The sequence below is a fragment of the Mesitornis unicolor genome, unplaced genomic scaffold (assembly GCF_000695765.1).
Source record: "Mesitornis unicolor isolate BGI_N332 unplaced genomic scaffold, ASM69576v1 scaffold4079, whole genome shotgun sequence".
Classification (NCBI taxonomy): Eukaryota; Metazoa; Chordata; class Aves; order Mesitornithiformes; family Mesitornithidae; genus Mesitornis; species Mesitornis unicolor.
The window spans coordinates 13599-31538 of NW_010209072.1; positions in this window are offsets into that span (position 1 = coordinate 13599).

Genomic DNA, 17940 nt, shown 5'->3' on the forward strand with positions numbered 1-17940 from the left:
ATATACATGAAAAAGTATATATTTGAACATAGATATGTGCATTGCAGAAGGGTAAAAGCAACACTGAAATGACAAACACTAAGAAATTAAAACCATGTATAACAATATTCCAATTGTTCGCACTATCTTGTGATAAAAATAAAAAAAGTAACCTTCTTTCCATTGACTTCCTTTACCTTTTGATTATCTCACTGTCTGTAAGACCTTTTCCTCCAAAAAGAACAGCTTTTACTTTTTAATTATGAGTACAAAATTGCAGATGATCCTTCAATTTGGAAACACGAAACATATTGTCACTGCAGAAAAAGAAAAAAGAAACATAAACCAGAAAGCAACTTAAATGCAAGAAGACATCTAGGGCTTTTTCTTGTTTGTTTGTTTTAAAACTTAATGACAATATTATAAACAGTGTTATCCTAGGCTGTCTAATGTCTGGGTGTCCTGAGAGCATTTTGGCTGATGAGGAAATACAGGAAACTTTAACTCATCAATTAGTGACCATCTCAACTTCAGAGTTTAAAAGCCATTTCATATGGTGGTTTTTACTAGTATGCTGTTCCTTCTTCAGCTCTAGATTCAATCTTATAAAGGGATTGAAGGTGAGATTTAAACAGATTTCCATAGTCTCTGTATTTCTGGAAGACTTTGGAGTTTTCTTTCCTTTGTTCTCTTGTGTTCTTTTGTTTCTATAGCAGTGGTGCTTTCTCACACTGCCAGTGTTCCAGGGGAGAAGCTGTAAAGAGGGAAAAGAAAAAGCAGAGGAGCTAACTGAAGATTTTTAAATCTTTATATATATATCACTAATAAGCGTCTTCAGTGTTCTGCAAAATAAAACATATTTGTAAGTCTTTGCTAAAGAACTGGAACACAATTATTTCAACATGCACTAGGAAGAATGTTATTTTGCTTTATTATTGAAAACTATTATTATTGCTATTTGGCACAGGAATGCAGTAAAATTCTTACAGGCAGTGAAGACCAAGTTACTGTCTCAGATTATTGCCCAGCATACAGCAGTTGCATAAATCACACAAATGATCAGCTAAGTGCAGAGACTTACATAAATAAATCTATAGAGTTGTATAATGTGTAAAGCATAATGCTATGTAACTGAATTTTGCTGTCGTATCTTGTGATTAGGTTTATTTACTGCTTGGGATCTGCCAGGGTTTTGAGAAGGGCAGTAGTTTCTGCTTCCAGGGGCTGCAGCTGTTCAGACTGATGTTCATCTGCTGTCCATTATCACTTCAGAGGTGAAGGCTGTTGTCTTTGTACTTGACATCTTGGTAAATGTCTTGTTAAAAGGAGGAGGAGAGGAGTAGAGTCAAGCTAAACTAGAACAAGATTTCAAGAAGATCATGATTATATCAAAACCAGCTGATCTACAGATAAGGGTGAAATTAGCTAGCATTGTTTTATATTTCTGTCCTGCATTTAGCTATTTGCAGACAGTCTTCCTTGTAGTCCTAGTAGCAACTTTGGTACAGGTTAAGACAGTAACAATATAAATCTTAAGCAGCAATTCGATCTGTGTTCTCCATGTGACGGGATAAATTGCAATGCTCTGAATAACACCACTGGAAGATGTGGCCTCTGACCTGAGAAGCTTATCATCATGGAAATATGTGATGATCTAAACTAGGAAATAAATAAAAATGACATCTCCATTATATTTTAGGGACCAGCAATAAAGCGTTTAGGGTCTTACAAAACTTCTTAATTCTATTTAAATACAATGGTCTTCATGATATTTCTTGTTAACATTCCTCCAGACCTGTAGTTTTCTTCTCAAAAATTTATTGCTTTTCTGCAACTGCTTAATTAGAGGAAAAATAGTAATTTGCTTTTAAATGTTACTGTCAAATCCCATACTCACAATTTTTTAATTTTAATTCAGGGTGATTATGCACACATCCTGAAGAGCCTTTATGTAGAATTGCACCAAAGAGTGAAAATGCTGAGAAGGCCAGAAAGGGTTGAGAGGAAAAACAATCATCCAAGAGTTTTGAACTCAAAGATACAACCAGTGTGTCAAGACATTTACTCCACGGGTTACTGGGTGCTTGAGTACACACTAGAGAAATTTTGCTTCCAACTTGCTTTTCACTTCTCTTTTTCTAAGCATTTACTTTCAGAGACTGAAAGTGGGTTACACAGACTATGGTCTAATTTAGTGTGACCACTCTCTAGAAGGAGTTCTGCTGTGTACCCAAGGTGATCAGGGGCTGTAGCATAAGATGTGTTTTGGCTAAAGAAGACAAGACTATATGGCCGCCTTACTGTGATCTTCAGCTCTGTAGGTATTTGTACAGAGGCTGGAACCAGATCTTCCTTGGTGACACAATGAAAGGTAATGGACATGAGCTGCTGCAGGGGAAATTCTAATTAAATGCAAGAGAATAATTCTTCTCAGCATTCCCATTTGCAGATGACCACTCTATTCAGAGGTGTGTCACCCTTTGGCAAATTGCCTGCTTCAGACTCTTCAGCAGTCACGTCCCCGTGTAAACCAGACTGTACTGGCCAACCAGTTCAGCAGAGCTGGAGCAACTCATTTTGCTGTGCCGGATATCATTTGGGCTAACTCCAGGCATACACAGTAGAATTAAAATAGGTACAAAGAAGGCTAACAAGAACTAAATTGATCCAAAGACATCACAAAGGTCATGCATTACTCATGCAAGGGGTTTCCAGAGTAGAAGAGATTCAGGGAAGACTCATGCAATTTACAGTAAAGGTGAACAGGAAATTACTTTTCTGTATTTATCTTAGTACCAGGCTGAGGGATTTAAATGAATGAAGACTCTCAGTAAAAATGTCTTCACAGAATGCATAATTAAATGGTATAGTTCATTTCAAGGTGTTGTGGTTGCTGAAGTATAAAAGATCCCAAGAACCAAACAGCTACATTGATGAAAGTAAACATCTATGAAATATCATTAAACACAAGGAAATAGATGCAACTTCTGGTTTAGGATGGTCCTCGTGTACAAACTCCCAAAACCTGGTAGGATATACCAAGAGATAAGAACACCATGTACTTGCACTATTCCTAAACTTCTTCCTAAACTCTTTCCTTAAGCATTTGGCAGTATACATGGTCAGAGACTACATAGGAAGCTAAATAGACTTTTAGTCTGACCCATGCCATAAGAAATATTATTCTTAACCTTAAAAACATTAGAGAAAAAAGTAGAAATGCTTTGTCTGAAGTAACATAAAATAAAATATTATCTATGGTAACCCCAGTTTTGGATAAATAAATATAGATAAAGATGTTGTCTGTAGTGTTTTTGGACAGATAAATGTTACAAACTCTTGAGCTTTGCAGATACAGACTAGAGAACAAATAAAAAGAATATGGTAAGGCCTTGGACTAGGTGATCTTTCAAGGTTCCTTTCAACCCTAACATTCTGTGATTTGTGTGCATGCTGGCCAGCAAATTGTTAGTTAGATATGCTGTGAACCTGCAAAAGGTGACATTAATTAAAATGAGCTTTGAGGTCGATATTTGAGAGGATCAGGTTGTAAAAAAACCCCAAAACCAGAAAAAAACCCAGTTTTATGGGAAAGAAGTACAAATTTATTTATTTTAACTCAAATAGAAAAAATAAGTAGACATTCTATTCAAGTCTGGTTTTGCAAAGGGCAGATTTTTATACACAGAGGTGCTAAGACAAAAGAATAAATTAAATACAGAGAAATGTGGAAGTAAAATACCATGACATTTTCTAAGTAAATTGAGATGCTATTTTCTAGTTGATTTAACCGTTGAAGAAAACACTTGTTACCAGTCTTCTGGTATTCTGCTCTGGATAAACAAATAGTTAAAAGTACAAATGACAAGAATTAATGGAGTTACTGGAGGGTCCATAAAAGCTATCCAAAAGGGAAAAAGCAGCAGGCAGCCCTGCAATATCTGGTAGCACAGTAGCTACTAGCGATGTTCCTAAAATAACCCGACACCAGACTTCTTTGATGTTGTCATTAATGTCCCCTGGTAGAAATACAGTGAAGATGCCGATCGTATCTGTTGACAATATAAATTTGTAAGCATTGTCAATACAGGGTAGGGTATTGTATATAAATCACGTGTTAGGACTGGATTAGTAGAAATAGGATGAAATTCAATAGTAGATAATGTAAGGTGATGCACCCTAGTGTTGGTATCAAACTTCTGTTGAAAGCTAGAAGTCTGCAAAGAACTAAGGTGGAAATCTGCTTGGCTGTCCTACATAACAGCAGGATTATAAATTACTGAAGTCAGCCAGAAAATGAGGTGACCGTGTTGAAACGATAACTCCAGTAGAAAAGGAGATGTTCCTACTACAAGGCACTGCTGATGCTCATCTGGAGTATTTACTTAGTTTTGATGACTTATGCCCAAGATCAATAAATTCAAACTAAAACCTTTACTCAAAAATCTTTGCTGGATGAGTAAGGAAAGCAGGGGCCTATCTTCTGCAAAGAGCTAGAGGTTGTTATCTGAGGCTAAACAATTCAAAATAGCATGTGGTTATCAAGATATTCAGTAGGAGGATGTAAGGATCGGTCTGGCTCATAGTTTAAACAGATTTCAGTAATCGTGCTGAAATCATAATGCAACAGTGAAAATCAGTTGTCTAAACTTGTGTGTTTTGCTTTTTTTTTTTAATTATTTTGCCATCTTATACCTTTGAATTAAGACTCTCCCACTGTAGGTTAAATAAAGGAACTTTTAAAGAGCTAAATTATGTTAAGACAAATCCCTTGATGTACAAAGTACCACACAGTCTCATGTGCTGGGTTACTGGTGCAGTTTATGGGGGAGTACATGAAGTAACACGTACAAGTTTGCAGTAGAATTCAGTTTTTATGCAGATGCAAATATTGCTTTTTTATATATATTGGAGATGGTAGTGAAAGCCTTAAGAAACTTTGGAGTGAATCAGTATTGTGGGTAATACAAAGTTAGAGAAAAATATGCAGATATCTCTCTTTCTTTTCTTCTTTCCATGCCCTCTAGCTTTTAGGCCAAGATGACAGTTTGCTACAACCACATCTGTAATAAAATGTATTATACATTATAGTAGAAATCAAAATAAAAAACTGGTTATAAATAAAAAAGAAATGGAAAATGCTTTATTTTATACTAGACTCTATTCTTGGGTTTTAATATGATATATAGTTCTGGCTTTATAGGTATATTAGAAGAAAAACATAGGCACAGGATTGTCTCCTAGAAACATTTTAACCAGTTAAGGTAATTAAGAAACACAGAACAAAAGTAGAGCCTACCTTATTCCGTTATTCAGGAAATATGGAAAATGTGATTGCTGAAATAATTTGTTAAATTCAAAGAAAATTTATTTCAGATACATCTTTTGCATGTTAGAAAAAAAAAAGAGCAGCGAAAACAATTCTAAGATCACAATGAAGCAATGGTAATACCAAAGAACATAGAGAATGTATGCTTAAAAGTAAAATGAGATCCTAGAGTTTCCAGGTTTTCTTTTTTAATATTATTGAACACATTTTTGGAAAGTGTGGTCTGATCCTCATCCAAAGATTTTGTGTGTCTTCCTTTTGGTTCTGGAAGCAAGAAGGTCTAAGTAATATACTTACATTATGTTAAAAATAATATTAATTGTGTAACTCAGAAAAGATCCAAATGTAAACCTAATTATCATAATTTATCACTTTATTTCCAGTAGAAGTCAGACATTTGAAATGCCATATGAGGGTCTATATTGAAATTTTCAACACCTGAGAGGCACAAACACAATTTTATATTTATACTGGATCAGTTCTCAGACGTCAGGAGATAGACACACTTGAGAATGTGTTCTTATGGAGACTTACCCCCTTTCCCATTCTCTAAATGCATTAGGAAGATCTAGCTTTGCACAAAACATAAATCAAGACAAAGAGATTTAATCTTTTATTTGTGGTTTTGGGTTGTTGGGTGGGTTTTTTTTGTCTAAAAGTCTGTTACAGGTTTGCTTTGTATGCAGAAGTTTTGGGTTTAAAGCTAGTCTCTTGACTGGAGACTGCCCTCAGACTGCACAGGGGCTGCGTTTCAAGGCTATGTTCTCATAGTCTCTTTCTGAGAACATTCTATTGAGAGCAATAGAGATTTAGTTTAGATCTTCATTAGGGCACAAGCTGTTAGGAGTCAGGGGAACTCCTCTGATGCTGAACCCATTCCCACTACATCTGAGAACGTGCGTTGTCTTTCATGCTGCTTTATCTCATCTTTATTGAAAATGACAGTTTTGTTGTTTTTATTTAATTCTCTCCTGTATTCACAGAGAAGAGGTTGTTCATCTTGTTCATGTGGAATGGTCTTTTTTTTTTTTCCTGGCTGGACCGATTTATTTTGTAAAGGAAAATAAATCATTTCTAAACAATCTAACAAATGACTCTAAGGATTTTACTTTTTAAATATCTCAGAGTTCTGACCTAAGCTAAGTGTCTAATTATTCTGTTTTGAACTCTGACCCCAGATAGGTCTCATACGAGAAAAGCATCTTGATTAGATTTATCCCAAGTGTGGGATAGATAAGGCTAGATGTGGAAAAAATGTCTTCTTCCTCCTCTTGTCACTGATATTCCAGAGTAGGTCTTTTGTTTCTTTGTTCTGTAATATAAATCTGGTGAAGAAAGATGTTTTGTTTTAATTTTCCTTTCAAATTGTCTGTTCAAATAAATGCTTATAAGTTATCTCTTAATGTAGAAGACATGCACACTCAGACAGTAAATCCAGGAAAAAATTATCAGATTTATGAAAAAGACCTTGCATTCTTCTATAACTATAGAAAAAAAGTATTAAATAGACTGGATATGGGCAGCCATAGTTATAGAAAATATTTTACTAAGATCTCAAGAGCAATGTAATTTAAAAGTAACACAACATATAATGACACTGATGATAAAATAAGTAATAGGCAAAAGCAGCTCATAAATCTGTTGAGTCATTTTCACTCCCAAAATATAACTGGGGTGAAATTTAAAATTAATAAAATGAAAAAACCCATGGGATGGGATAAGGAGGAGGGGAAATTATACAGCTATATACATATATATTATATACATATATGCAATATTTAGATGTGCACATGCATATATTAATGTATATTAGTATATAATATTGTCTTGTAGAGTATGTATATGTATATGTATATGTATATGTATATGTATATGTATAGAAAAAGTTTGTATCTGTATTACCACATTGTTATTCATACATTTTAATGAGTTTTTTAGGAAAGTCTGTGCCTCTGTGTTGCAGATTCATAGTCTGCCTTTTTCTCACAGTCAGAAAATGAGAGCTGTATGACGTGTCTCAAGTTTTGTTACAGTATTTCTCAACCTGCCATGTTACCCAGGTTAGTAATGAACTACAGAAAATAACAGTATTTGAGTAGAGTAAGTATTGTGCAAGAGATGGCTTTGATTAATTGGATTTTTGGACTGCTAACGTAGATTTTTCACTGTATTCCCTATTCAAATAGCATTTCCAAAAAAGATTCCTTAAGCCATAATCACAGTTATTCTCACAGATAACTTAATTTTTACTGTGTAAACAAACTGAAAACATTCAAAATGGAAAATACGTTTCTTCTTACACTTGGATTGCTCTTTTCTTCCTCTTGAGTAATTACATTAGGAAATAATACTATTGAAATAGAAGCATTCCTTCAATCATGGGAATTTTCACATATATTTTCAGGTAACTTGTGTAGACACATCACGCAGAAAGATAAGTTAAATCAGAAGAGGAAGAAAACTGTGTGGTATATGGAGCAAGAGGACTTGAAAGGAGAGAAGGTCCTGAGGTTAAAACTTCTCTTTCATAACTCTCACATGCACATAAACTGTTCTGCTATTAAGTCACAGTGTTTGTTCGGATTTTTAAGTCTCTAATGAGTTATACACATGAAAACACAATATTTCCAGAGAGCGTCATGTGCTTTTATAGCAATCTGACTATGCTAATACTTGTAAGTTAGTGTCAGCAATGAATTAATTTAACTTGAAATAAAATCCTGCTCTAAGATTAAATTTGGCATGAGATTTTAAAAGTATTTCTATTTTTAATATATGTACGGAAGATAAGGTGATGGAGGGAATAAAATTTTGACAAGCCTAATCACAAATTCTGTAGACCTAAGCTTCAAGGGGTGGGATCGTAGATGACAGAAATATTTAAATAGTAGAATATTTGTAAAACCTTTAATACATAGTTTTCTGTGTATGTAGAGACATATTTCAGAAATTAATCCTTCTCATAGACTGAGAATCTGAAGAATACTTTCCAAAGAGACCTGAAAGATGACTGCTGAAAGTATGTTGATTCATAATTTGTTACGGTTAGTCTGTTAATAATTAATGCTCTTAATACTACATACTTCAGAACAGTATGCAATAAGTTTAAACTCTTTAGAGCATCTTTACTGTCCATATGTTTATTTGAACTTACTGGAGATTCAACTTTTATTCTGCATTTGTAGAGGTTAGTACTTTTGTTTTTACACCAGACCATTTTTATAGTATGGCTCTAAGATCTCAGGTTGTTAGAATAAACAATAGTCTTCTTTTGGATGATCAAAGAAAACACTGAAGATGTGACCTTTCATTTTCATCCTTATTGTGCTTTTACATGACCAACATAAAAATTCCTAGCCTTTAAGGTCACATATATTAAAAAGTTAGTATGAAATACTGCAGTCCATGAAAATTTTTGGTGGAAACTTTTCCTGTAGATGCATCCTTGGTACGCTCCCTGGTGAGCTACATGAAGCCTAAATTATCTCTGAATCCTGAGAAAAATGAATTCCATGTACATATTGTATATGTAACTCGTATTGAAAACTTTGATACTTATACATATGACTTCTGCCCTTAGTGAGATTTAGGAGACAGAGTTTTTTTATACACAATGGTCTTAAGAAGCAATTAATGAAATTCCAAATAAACCTCTGCTTCTTCTCTATTGGTGTCAGTAACCACTGGTCAAATGTTAGCCTGTGAAACTTCTAAACCTTCAAATATTTTGGCTACATGCATGCATGTATGTTTCTTTCTCTCTCCGTCTCTTTCTTTCTCTCTCTCTCTCTTTCTCTCCTCTTTCTCTCTCTTTCTCTCTTTTTCTCCATATTCCGTAATTCTTTTATGTTCAGTTTAGAAAAGTGTATATATTTCTGTCTACTTATAGATAAGAGCTCTGACGTACTCATAGTATCTTATTGCCTGCCATTATTGCTTTCCCCAATCTGACTAATGGTAATTATGTAATTTATCCGTTCCTACTCAGGACAAGCAACATGGTCAATAAGCTTGCTATGAAAGTACTGTTCTTCATTCTTAATGGCAAACAAGATGGTATGTTAAAAAAAATAAATGTTATTGTATAAGCAGATCCTGTCCTCAGATCAGGTCATACCTCCTAAAGGGATTTACCCCAAGATTTCAGGTCAGCTGACAAGTATATTCCCTTAATTGTGTAGACTGATAATCTAACTTACCTTATGTCAACTCCTTTATGATGTAGCAGCAGAGTTACTTGTTGTGGATTTAGACATTTTTAGGTGTTCTGCCCCTACAGGCTATAGAAAAAGAATGATGAATCCCTGCATGTTCCTGATGGTTTTTGTTTGGGGTTTTTGTTTGGTTTTGTCTGTTCGTCGTTTGCTTTTTTATTGCAGGAAGCTGGTATGGGAGGTAGATGGTAGATCTGATCTGCATTGAATCTATGAAGCAATGTGCTAGTGAGATGTGGCTAAGCAATGACATTTTCTAGTCTAACTGTATCAGACAAGTGTAATTTGAGAAGTGATAAAAGGCTGCAGTCCACCTGAATGAAGCAAAATTTGATGGCTAATCATTATTGTCAGTGACTCTGAGATTTAATGCCAACAGTTCTCTGAACTTCTTTTTAAGAAAGAAAGGTCTTTTTTCTCAACCTTCTCTACGAAGAATGGATATACACCTACATGCACAGCTGCCATGCTTGTACCTGTCCAGTCATGCCGAGAGATATGGAACAACTGGATATCTTCAGACACATGAGTCCCTTCATGCATCCAAGGGCATGCTCAGGTCTGAGCTTGCATGTACACTTTTCTGTCTTTATGGACCTGTCAGATTTGTGAGAATGGGACTGCACTGTTAACCAAAACATTAACATGGCAACAGGAGCCTTTCAAAATTATTTTCTTTGCTAACTATGTTGCTTCATCACTACAAGATGGTCCAGTTTTAGACCAGTGTTTTTCATTTCTTCGCTGACCTTATTAGGTCAGCACATTTTCTTCTTTGCTGGTAATGATGTAGATGTATATCACAGAGAACAGGAGCTATGCATGTCCTCTAAAGGCAGATGGTAAAATATTCTCTTTGGAGCCCAAGGCACTGATCCTCTCACTGGACGACTGCCATCATACAACAAGTGGTAGATGAACACACTTAGGGAAATCAATGAATAAATATAAGTCATCCCAACTGTAACAAACATTCCTGTTGTACAAGACAAAGATGTATATAGATGGTTTAAAAAATTACTCCCCTGCTTCAGAGAATTTACATTTAGAAGGAGGGTTAATTACATCAATGGACATAGGAAAATAATTTATGATATTCCTAAGAGTCACATTTTGAGTGATTTGACAGTAGAATGGGTAATAAATATTCTTAAATAAAACATTGTTGAAAAACTCAGTTTATAGAGCTTTATTGTGTTTTGTTCAAATGAACTTTTGATGGTTCAATTAATTTTGGAGGGTGTCAGTACAGGAGTCTCACTGGGATAGGGAAAATCTGCCAGGATTTTTGGTGGATGCACAGCAGGTTTAGAAAAGCTGCATTGCTGGAAGCAGTGCGGCCACCTATCTTGTAATGACGTGGTAACTGGCCTTGTGAATAACCTTGTAAATGACCTTGTAAATATGATCTTCTTAGGAGATTTGTTAATTCTCTTAGCAGTGAAGTAGCCAAGAAAATACAATGAGGAGAGTCAGGGCCAGAATGTTCCAAGTTACTGGAAAGTACTTTAAAAAAATAAACAAGTAATGTTAAAGCAGAATCCTGATTTTTAGGGGTTTTATAGCTTTATTAGAAATACCATGGATTAATATCTTTTACCTTCACTGAAAGATAGCATTTAGTAATAAATCTGAATTCTAGAGGTGCTTTAACTGAAGCATAGTTTGCAGGCACATGTGCTCAGTTCACAGTGCTACTCAGTAAAACACTTCTGATCTCAGTATTTAAAATGGTATCTTGGTAATGGCAAGCCTGTCTTCTGCTTGCAGATGAACATACTTGTCTTCATAACAGCTCCACTAGTTTCAGCTACATTCTTCTTCTAAAGCCCGTTAGTACTGAAGAAACCCGAAAGCAGTAAATTGGAGTTTAGCTGATTTGAGCCATTGACAAGACCATTTAAATATCTTTAAATATAATTTAAATATATTTTACCATATAGGCAAAAAAATTAAGTATGCTATGAAAATATATGTGCATTACAATGATGCATTATGGTGCAAATCTGAAAAAAAACCAACAACCTAGTCAATTGTGTAACTGGTAAGAGTTAACGAATATTTGGAAAAAAATTTCATTTCATTAACTTGGGTTAAATGAATAAGCAGTTCCTACCTGTGAATACAGGCAACAGACTGATGCAATTCTCTTTTTGTTGAATTCTGTGCTTAGGCTGTTTTGATTTTAGTTGTCATATAAAATTCTGGTTCAGTTTCTTCTGAGGTAAACCCATGATATCCTGCAATACTTTCTAAGTAGTGAGTCAGAGAGAAAGATAATGGCATTTACCAGTATTTAATTATCCTTCTCTTCTGTCTCTGAAAATCAATGTTATTGTGATTATTTACAAGTATTTAAATGTAAGCCTTCTAAAAAAAATCAAAGGAAGACTTTCTAACTTTTACATTGAAAAGATATTTATTATTTAGTTCAAAGAAAGTTTTAATTACTATTACATCCTAGCAGAATTAAAAGAATACCTCCAGAAAAACTGCTGAATAAAACAAAAAATAGCTAAAACATTAAGTATTATTTATTAACTCCCACTGCAAAAAAAGCAAAACAATATTTTTTGCAGCAGAGGATTTTACATTAAAAAAAGGAAAAAATGAAGTTAAGATTACAATGAAGCTAATTCCCATTACAGTCTTGAAAAGACAAAAATATTGGAGTCTCTAACCTGTGTATAACTAAGTCTCAGAAAAACCTTTCACAAGGCCATGGAAAAAGAAGAATAATAAATCTCTGGTTTTGATTTCTAATTTATTGTGCTGCACAATCTTAACTCATGCACTTTCAGCACTGAGATCAGCTTTCATTAGCAAGCTATAACCAGTAGCAAAACAACTGAAAGGAAGAAAGAAGCCATGATAGAGTACCAAAAATCTACCTTTAGTTAAATGGGGCATCTAGAGCATACTAACTTTACTAAGTGTTACTTATTAGTGATACAGAGTTCAACTAATGCTATTAAGGGTGTATAACCTTAATTTTTCTATTAATAGTTCTTGAATGAGACTGAAATTAGCTTTTAATGCTACAAGCTATTAAATTGCTGCACTTAGGCAAGACCTGTTGTAAGTTATAGAGAAATAAACTTTGGTCTTCTCTTATTTGCAGGAAATGGGATTAATCCTTGTTCTGGCATCCTGAAACAGTAATTTCCTTTAGAAGTTCTCTGTGAATTGGACAGCCATAAAGTGTCATAGAAGTAATAAGACCTTAGAGTTTTGGGGTTTTGTTTGTGTGTGTGTGTGTGTGTGTGTGTGTATGCTGAAAATTATTTGGATTTTTTTTTAGACTTTTTTCATTTTTCTTTTTCATAGTAAAGTAGTTACTTCTAAGTGGTGTGTTTAGCTTGCTTACTTACAACACTGTTGTTGTGTTGCATCCCTTTAAGCTGTGTAGGTGAAGTGTAAATGCTTCCTGCCCTGCTCCCAGTAGTCCCAACTCCTAAACTATTTTCTGGAAACATTTTAGCAGTCCAGCTGGCACTGCTTTTTTTGGAGCCTGTTTTTTTTTTAAGCTCTTTTTTTTTTTTCCTTCCTTTAGGCTATATATTTGTACTCATTTTTACCTGGTGCTTACCATCAAAATGCCTCTTTCTATGCCACTATCTGAGAACTGATAGCAGACCCTAAGAGCAGGGTGTAGTCATACATAGTGCATATAGATGACATTTGTAAGAGACAACCTGGCTCAAACTGCACTTCTACAGGAAACATTCATTGCCTGACAGGATTTGTTTTGATTCAACTCCCAACAGATTGTGAAATTTGATAAATACCTTCTGAGCCACTATGGACCATGGATGTCTACCATCCTTGAGTAGAAATTCAGAAATGATAGAATATAGAACATTAGTTTCATTCTTCAGAAAGTTTTGCTATATTTGAATTTGAAAAGTACCTATTTCTCTGGCTTTCCTCATCCTATTTCAATTTCTAGATAGAGCAAGCTTTTCTTTTAACTATCATTTCGTTACAGTGTTTGTAAGTGGAACCAAATCTTACTTGAGCAAATACACACTTTATTTTCAGATCTTGCCTTTTCTACAGATTTTGCATGAGGTATCCATCATTTAGTTCTGCTTCTGTCTTAAATGTTTTAGTTTGATTTTTCTTCCAGAAATACTTTTCAGAATTTATTATAATACTCTTATTTATTATAATGCTTTTGGTTGTTGGGCACTGAAGAAATTAAGTGTATCAAACATCAAAAATAATTCAGCTGGATTTCTAGTCTGTTTTCTGTATTCTGTACAGTTTTAAAATGTTTACTGCAGGTCTAAAGTCTATTGATTATTATTGACTCCAGCAACTAATTTCTACTTAGAATTGACTGTGAATTTGGTAGATTTGAGATAAAATGAACTTCCTGCACTGGTCATTAAATCAAACAATGTTCTTGATACTGAAGTTAAAAGGAATCAGAACATAGTATTTACATTTATTATAAAGCATTTCCTAATGTTCTGCTAGGAGAATCTGTGTACTGACTGAAATACTGATCATAGGATTTAACTGAAAATCAACTCTGAAATTAATACCAGTAGCACTAACCATGTATTCAATCTGCTTAGTTTTTGTGGTATGTATGTACATCAAGTTTGTCTTACTGATCCAAACAGTGCAGATAGATGTTAAGCAACTTTCTCAATGCTATCCACTGTATACCTAGTCTTGCTAGAAATCAAGATTGCCAGATTTTTCATGGCATTGTTCTGTGGTGCTTTTAACAATGACAGGTATGCTATACAAGGTAATTATTTTTCTTAGGTAAACAAAATACATTCTTTGTGAAATCTTAATTAGTGACAAGAGACCAGCAGGCATAATTTTCTGATATTAGAAGATAACAGAAACAAAAAATGAGACAAAATTGTTCGAAACAAGAATGTTAAAACCAAAAATGTTCAAAACAAAAATTTGAAATGGATTGATGAATTCAGCGTTCCACATTCATCTGGTGTGAAGCATATGAACACAAATCCTCAGTCAAGTACCAAACAATGTTAAATATTGCTCAGATACTAGTTTGAGACACTAACTTCTACATCAAGTTCCAATGATTGTGTCTGTCTACAAGGTGTAAAGAGGAGCAAATCTCTATTTTCCTCCAATCTCTGCTGGGTACAGAGCCAGGCTGTTTTGATGACTTGCTCTGCTCTCAAGTTGGATGGCCAACATGTGGATGGCCCTCACTCAAGCTATTCTCTAACATGTTACAGCCTTTTTCCTTTTCACCATCAAACTTTATTTCAGCCCTGCATGAATTAAGACATTAGGACCTCCAAACAGAGTGGACATAGAGAGCAGTTTGATCTCCTTCACTTCACAGAATCATAAAAGCATAGAATCATTTATGCTAGAAAAGACCCTTAGGATTATGGAGTCCATCTGCAAACCGAGCACTATGAAGTTCACCACTAAATCACATACCTAAGCACCGCAACTACCTTTTTTTTTTTTTTTAAATTTTAAATACCTCCAGGGATGGTGACTCCACCACTTCCCTGGGCAGTCTGTTCCAATGCTTGACAACTCTTTCAGAAAAGAAATTTTACCTAATATTCAATCTAAACCTCCCCTGGTGCAACTTGAGGTCTTTTGCTTTCATCTTATCATTTGTTACTTGGGAGAAGAGACTGACACCCACCTCACTACAGCCTCCTTTGAGGTACTTCAGAGTACAGAGAGTAATAGCATCTCCCCTGATCACCCTTTTTCTCCAGACTAAAGCACCCCAGTTCCCTCACCTGCTCCCCATAGGATGTTTTCTCTAGACCCTTCATCAGCTTTGTTGCCCTTTTTTTGATGCACTCCAGCACCTTAATGTCTTTCTTGAAGTGAGAAATCAGAAATGGAACACTTTCTTGGTGTCTGCAGGAAAGGAGGAAGGTGCTTCCAGATAAGAAGTGGATGGCTGTTAGAGAAACACCTGCAGGAGGCTGGAGATGAGCAGCTGAGCCCTGGGCTTCCTGGCTGTACCACACAACCGAGGGCTGAGCCTGCTGTGGTTTGAAATGTCAGCTGGTCCTGTCAGTGTAAGCGGGTCTGAGCTCCACTAAGGCTATACCCACAGTGTACTGGGTTTTCTGTGAGGGGGGTTTTGGTTTTGTCTTTGGTAACGGGGGAAGGGCTATGGAAATGGCCCGTTAAGAAGCTACCTGAAAAGCTCCCCCTTTTCTTTTGTCAGACCCACCTCTGACCAGGGCCAAGCCAATCAGCGCCCCTGAGAATCCATTTATTTAAGGGGGTGCAGGGCATGCCTCTTTTTCTCTCTGGCACCAGCCCTGACCAGCACAGCCCCAGGTGCAGGGTGGCGTGGCCCCGGCCTTGCCCAGCTGGGGTTGGCCGGCCCCGACCGCAACTTAAGCTTAAGTCCCACTGCAGCTCATCCTGAAAAAAAAAGAGAGAGAGAGAGCTGGGATCTCCATAACCATCGGAGGAGACCTGCAGCACAGAAGGAAGTGGGGCCCAAGAAGAACAACTTTGAAGAACACCAAGGTCGGTTTTGAAGAAAAGAGAGGGAGGAGGAGGAGGATGCAGAACCAAGGTTTCCCCTTTGCAACCCGTGGCGAGAGCCAGGTTGACTGGTTGTGTGTGAGGGAACTGTGACCATGGGCAGACCCAGATTGGAGTTTTGTGGAGTTGGGCTGAAGCAGTTTCGTGTGTGTGAGGGAAACTGAAAATGTGGGCAGACCCATATTGGACTCTTGAGGACTTTTTCCCCTATGGAAAGGGGGCCACGTGGAGAGACACTGGGCTGAGTTTTTTTTCGTCCTACTCCTAAGAAGCATGTGATGTGGTGGGAAAACCAACCGCAAACCCCCACCCCCATCCCCCTGTGCCTCAAGGCAAAGGGGGAGGGGGAAGGTGAAGAAACCAGGACCAAAAGCTGAGCCTGGGAAGAAGGGAGGGGTGGGGGGAAGGTGTTTTGATTTTAAGATCTGGTTGTATCTCCCATTGTTCTACTCTGATGTTGGTAACAAAATTAAAATTGTTCTGTTTTTTATTCCTTATGATGAATCTGTGTTTTGCCTGTGACCCGTTTAAGTGGTGAGAAGCCCTCCCAGTCCTTATTTTGACTAGTCCTTTTTTGGGGCATCGTGGTGCTCAGTTATGCACTGGGCCTAAACCACGACACACAACTACAGCATAAGTCACCTAGACCCATGGCTGACACTGTGGCTGCGTAATGATACTTCAGATTAATAACTTCCTTTACAAAGAAGATGTGGACACTTCAGTACTTCCACTATGTGGATTTGCTAAATTCTTACAGGAAGAGTGTATTGTGCTTGCATATAATGACCTTCCAGAGGCGAGCAGATTGACAATAGAGCTTAGAATTTTTTATATTACATTTAAACTATGTGGTAGATGGTGACTTCTTTTTATTTTTAAAGAATGAAAGATAAATTTTGCTTTACTAAGTTTTGAAATAAAAATAGGTTTAAAATTTCTTGCCTTAAAAAGTATAATTTACTAAATGCAGCTACAAAAATTATTATTTTAGGGTGCTGTGTTTTTACTTTTGCGTTTATTCTCTGTGTATTTCACCTTCTTTGTACCTGCTGTTCCTTTTTGTAAATTTTTATGACTGGATGTATTGGGAAAAAAAGTAATCACATTAAATAGGAGGGACTTCATCAGAGCTGTATCTGATGATCTTGTTCAAAAAATTCCTATGTTGTAATTTAATAATACTTTTAAAAAGCTGAGAGTGTTTTTTTATGAACAGTATTTTAATCTAATTTAAAATGCTAGAACTGCTTATTGTGTGGACTCCATTCTGTTGGACATATAAAAGGAGAAGAGCTACACTCTGACATAATCGCTAATTATTACCAAAACCAAATCACTTAAGAAGCATTAAAACCCCCACACTTTTATTGTCTGGTTTTTTTAAAATTTATTTTATTATTGGTTCGTTTTCTAAAGAAGGACATTAATTATTATCCTTGACATTTCTGAATTCTTATCTCTTGCACTCACTGGTCTTTATTAGGCTTTTTGGAAAAATATGACATGTACTTTATGATATCAAATGTTTCAAAATGAAGAAACATTACAATTGTTTTGTTTGTTTTCCAGGATTTATTTTTTTTTTTAAAGCATTTCAGGATTATTGAAGACCAAACACAATATGATTTTAGAAAACAAAGAATTTGTAAACTGAAAAATTCCTCTTTGTTTTTTTTCATTTAGGTGTTACTGTTGCAGATTATACAGAGGAATAGGTGGATGAAGTCACCTCGCCAAGGCTGCATCAAAGGTAGATTGCAAAGCCCTGTTTCTGTGCTAATGAATATTTTATCTTTCTCCTTGAAAAATAGCTCCTTTCTAAATGACCATTACATAAACATTAGAATTCGAGCCTCTTCTTACAAAACCTTAATTAAATTAAATTAA